A 5,860-nucleotide genomic window follows, 5' to 3' on the forward strand; every position below is an offset into this window, starting at 1 on the left:
AGTTGACTGCCAGCCAGCAGTGGCCACAAAGGCCCATCTTGGAGACACCATCTAGCCTTATTTTCCTCCTTTTATATTTATCCTTCAAATTGCTTGCACAAACGGAGGGCATCACTAATGCATGCCACTAGGGTGGCCTTATCATTGAAGGGCAGACACCATAAAACAGAAGGCAAACCCTCATTACAGTACCACCTATGCGTCCTGAGATATGTCTCCACATACAATATCGTATCTGACTCCTAATAAGGGAAATACCACACATTATAAATGGCTCACCAGTTGTGGAACTCCTTGTCAAAGAAAGCTAGGCTGACCCTATCCTTGGCTGCATCCGCACTGCAGCAATAATCCAGCTTGACACCACTTTAACTGCTATGGCTCAAGGCTTTGGAATTCTGAGAACTGTAGTTCCCAGAATTCCATAGCCTTGAGCCATGACAGTTAAAGTGGTGTCAAACAGGATTATTGCTGCTGTGTAGATGCAGCCCCTCTTGTCCTCTCACTGGCAGATAAAGATTTTTTAAAGTTGTTGTTTAAGTGGGCATTTGAAAGCTGAATGCTTAGAAGAAACGGACCTTTCATAATGTTCAGTACTGTTTATTCATTATTTTCTTTTTAATTGTCATGCCTTCAACTTCTCTTAATTCAACTGTTTAATACTATTTTTAATTTTTGTAAGATATGTATTTTAAAGCTCTACCTATTTTAACTTTTGTAAAACGAAAGTTGAATCCAAGAATGGGAAAAAGCAGATGATGATGATGATGATGATAGCAATTATTACTATTGTTGGAATATAATTTATCTTTATAATTTCTACAATTTTATAATTTATATTTAATTCTTTTTAAACTTTTAAATTAAAATAAGATTTTAATTTAATCTTGCTTTAAATTTCTGTAAGTTGCCTTGGATCTCATCCCAGGAGAAAAGCAAGGTGTAAATTCAATGAACAAATAAACAAGCAAACAAAATGTTATTTGAGGGGAATGAAAGGCAAGAAATACTGTAATTCCAACAAATGTGTAGATCAAACAAGAGACTCATTGAGAGTGAACCACATACATAGTGGCAATATATCTCACTTCTGTTTCAGTGCCTAACAACATAACAAGGGTAACTTTTAGACCTAGCCTTAGCTTCACTGGAGCCCGTGGAATTTACCTGATAGCAGAAATAATTAAGATTATAGTCAAAGTGTGTAGAGACCTCAAAAATAGTTGTTAGCATGTGTCTTGAACCCACCATTGCTTGAAGCCCATTACCATTAAAGAGGGAAAATAACACACAGTTCAAATAATGTAAAACTATTTTTTATTGAAAATACACCTACAAAGTAATATTTCTCAGGCCACACTGGGTGCACCCAGCTGCCAGCCCACAAAGGGCACAGGAAAGAGATTGTGCTATGGTACCTGATTTCTGTAAGAAACAGAGTTAGTGTAAAAATAATAAAAAAGCTGACATATTGTAACACATTTTTTCCATATGCTGATGTCATAGAAGGACAATCGTTTACATGAAATCTTTGTGGCATATTTCCAGAAACAATATTCAATCAAAAGTAAAAATGTAATTAAAAAGTTACTCCATGTACTCTAATATTAACCTCTGTACACACACACTTGAATTCAGTATCTCTATAAAAATATCTCTAGTTACGTATCAGAAGATGCCTGTCTGTCATCTAGGTTTTCTTTCTGTTAGCACAAATAAGAAACAAATAGGAAAAGAAAGGAGCATCCATTACTGCATTCCATCAGAGATGACTTAAGAATTTTGCATTGTTTAAAGCATCCCTGATTCCTGAATACGCTGAGTTAGCTGCTATTTGCTTTCTATAAGGAACTGACAAGGAGAAGATGGGGGAGTAATAAGATTTACTAATGATGGAATAGAGTCTGTCTTATCACTCCAAAAAAGAAGAAGACCTGCTTATGTCCAGCCCTCTGTTACTTTTAGAATAGTCTTAACATTTCCACTTCACATTTTTAAGTGTGCAAGTCTGCAGGGCTTATTTACAACTCACGCTTTTGAACAGAGGATCCCGGGACACATTTGCACTATACAAATATTGCACTTTGATACCATTTTAACTACCATTGTTCCTGCTATGGAACCCTGGGATTTGTAGTTTGGTTATAGGACTCAGAACTCTGCAGTCGTTCACGGGAAGAAACTAAAATGTTCTAGTAGAGAATTCATCCACTAATCTACAAGTCCCTGGATTCCACTGAATGTTAGCTGATAGTTAAAGTGGTACTGAATAAAAAAACACAGCAGGATTGAAAGTAGGTGAAAGCATGACCATGTCCAGCCTATGTGCTTAGCTCCTCTTTTTTCATTCTTCTAAGTGACTTCTAAGCGGACCTTTTCTTAATACCTGTCAATTGTCAAGCAGGGTAGAGTTTGGTCTGTCTGTTCTGTCTATAACTATTCAAGCAGTGAAAGTCACAAAATCAAAGTCTCAGATCAGGTGCTTATCTCATTTTCTGTTATATGAAAAGAAAGAGAAGGGAGCAGTTTCCTCCAGTGTCTCACTTTCCTTCTTTCTCCTGCCCTACTCAATGTAAGAATGTGAGTATCAAAAATGTTTCAGGGGGAGTAGGTACACCTCCTTCTATGCTTTAGACCCTCTAGATTGTGGATACAACACTGGATGCTTTTCCGAAAATCCATGGTGGTACACCGTTTATTGGGTACCTTGTTCTCATGTTACCACCAGTTTGGTGACTCCCTGCACCAGAAATACAAGTCTTAGACCATGGGAGAATCACTATTAGATTTCTCCACATTCCTTGGAATGGAATGTCGCTTGCCATGGAGTGGAGTCAATTTCAGTTTCCTTTCTCATGAGCACAGTCTTCAGATGTTATCTTCTGTTTTCCCAAAATATGAAGATAACATGATAGTGGTGTAGCTTCAGAGTCTGGAAATGTTACTTTTTTATCTCACCTCCCAGAATCCCACAACTGAGGATTTGGCGGATTCTGGGATTTGTAGCTCATACAAGTCCCTCCCGCCACAAAGTTTGAAGTTAGAAAGACATGTGTATGGGTGAGAGGGTATAGATTAGTGCATGTTAAAACTTGTTTGGTAGTATGGAAATATTTAATTGGAAAAGCTCTTATCAAAAAATAAACTAGCTCCAGTAGGGAAGGGACATGGAAGATTGAGAAAAACTTGAGGGAGAGAGAGAAATAATATATATTCCTTCAAGTAGCCTTTTGACTTATGGAGACCCCATGAATTCCATAGGGTTTTCTTAGGCAAGGAATAAGGTGGTTTTGCCAGTTCCTTACTCTGAAATCTAGCCTACAGCACCTGGTATTTGTTGGTGGTTTCCCATTTAAGTACTAACCAGGGCTGACCCTGCTTAGTTTCCAAGATCAGACAAGATTTGTTGTCTTTAAGATATTTAGCCTACTAGCCTAGATGGCTTGAAGCAATTTTTGTGTATAACATCTCAGCACATTGAGAGTCTACTGTGCTGGAACCATGGGTTTTTCAGGATTCTTAAATCTGTGGACAAATGAATGAAATCTCAAGGACAAAAGTTATAAGTGTTAACCTTGGAATGTTAGAGTGGGAGCTATGATACTGTGTCTGCCTTATAGAAATACTTCTGAAGAGCTTAGAAAAGTAACTTTTGGACAATAAGATCCAGAAACCCCAGCCTTTTTCAAACTCTGAATTCTTCTCAGTAGACTATGTAACTGCTGTACTTTACCTACTAACACACTCACTCTTGATACTGGAACTGACAATTTGGCAATAGGGTGAAAAGTTTTTAAAAAATTAAAAACTAATTTTAAAAAATGCACGTGGCAACAATTTCCCCCTTTTAATCTAGAGAACAAGATAAGCCATTTAATTGGAAGATCACCCTTCTTGAAAGCTTTTTTTCTGCCCTATACAATTCAAATATGACAGTGGAAATGTTACTAAACCCTGCTAGATGCTCTGTTCATTTTGCTGCGTACCAGTTTACCCATAATTTTGTTTAGCCTGTAGTGGAACTTTTCAAAGGCATCTCCAGTTAGATAGGAAAGGATGAAGACAGACGTTTTAATTGTACATAAGTGGCTTGACCTCACAGTGGCTGAGTTTGTATTTAATGTTGAACAATAACATAGTCCTCTGTGCTTAATAGAAAGAAGCCCGTGCAAAGCCATGGCCTGATTCTCACTAATCAATTGTGCAACAATTGAACAACAAACACTGTGGGTGTTGTCTGGCTTGTTTTTACAAACCAAAATTTATTTAAACTGCAGTTTCAGGTCTGTACATAACAGCAGGTTAGGAATCTGCTAAAGCAAAGTTTTATTCCTTCATGCACATAGTGATAAACTGTGTTTTAATGTTATATGCAGATGTGTCCAATGTCTGCTCTGAAAACCAATTGACTGGAAACAGAACAAATGTGTCTTCAAAAAATATTTTCAACACACTTTAGAAAGGCTGCCCTCACCTTTAGGTGTCCAGATGTAATGGGCATTTTGCAAAAGTAGGGATTGAACAATTAGATATGCAACACAGATTTAACTTGGTATAATAACCTATTCTTTCCAGGCAACTCTTTATCTCTGGATAGGAATATTTGATTCAATTCTCAGTACCATGACTAAACTACGATTTACAAGATTTACTGGAGAAGCCACAACAGTGAAATGGGTATACACACGAATAGTGTAGAGAAACACACTTAAAGTGTCATTTAAGATTCCAATTTGCAATTGACATTAAATTGTCTTTTAGACTCACTGTGTAGCTATACAGATCTAAGTTCAACCAACACAATTTGTAACCCACTAAGAGGCCAAACACAGCTCACTAGCTGTGCGTTCTAGTCTGTCTGAAGCTGATACTTGTCAATTTTTCCAGTTCCTGGCAGGCAGCAAAAGCAAGCCATTTCTTTAGCTTCTGATACATGGCTAGTGCACTACATTCAGCACTTGGTGGGTATCAACTTGTGCAGTTGGTTTGATAATTACCAAAAGGCAAATGGATGCTCAGTAGCCAATTTAAAAGCCTACACTGATGTGGTAACCACAGTTTAATAGCCCTCACAGCAGTAAAGGGCTGAAGATACAGTTCCTTTTCCAAAGTGCATGTGTATATATTTATATATATATACATATATTAGATCTCTGATCCTGAAAAGACTCTGTGCATAGGTTATCAGTACATGTGTTAAATAGTAGTATTGTAATCCAAGGAAGAACATAAAAGTTACAAATACACAGAGATAATTTGTAGGTTCATGATCTAGGAAGTCAATGGGACTTGAAGGTGCACAGTACCAGGAAGTTTACAGGCTTTTCCTGATCCAAAAATATCCCATTGGGTGTAAAAAAAAACCACACCAAGGTATGTCCTTTTTACTTAGCTGGTAATAAAAGTGAGTTGTGGAGAGTATTTCATCCTCAATCATTATAATAATCAGTATTTCTACTGTTACCGCTTGTATAACAATAAAATAAGGAAAGGATATTTCTAAGAAAAGAAACCAAGTTTGCTACTCACTTCTCTGGGGAATAGCATTACATTTAAAAACTTTTACATGGCAGTACTATACATGTCTACTTTGAGAGAGGATACATAACAATTCTGTTGAATCAGATGAGTACTCCCAGGTACGAACCTATAGAATTGTAGCCTTAGTGGTGTTAAAAAGATATACAAGTCACTTAAACAAATAAAACTTTTCAGGATTTCTCTGTTTTGCTTTTAAGCTTCTATTAAGTGCGATCACATTTTCAGGACTAAGAAACATGTACACTTGAAAAATTCTTGGTAATTTGATTAACATTATATATTCCCAAGCATATTGCTCCACAACACAGTGTGATGCCCA

The sequence above is a fragment of the Sceloporus undulatus genome, chromosome 2 (assembly GCF_019175285.1).
Source record: "Sceloporus undulatus isolate JIND9_A2432 ecotype Alabama chromosome 2, SceUnd_v1.1, whole genome shotgun sequence".
NCBI lineage: Eukaryota > Metazoa > Chordata > Lepidosauria > Squamata > Phrynosomatidae > Sceloporus > Sceloporus undulatus.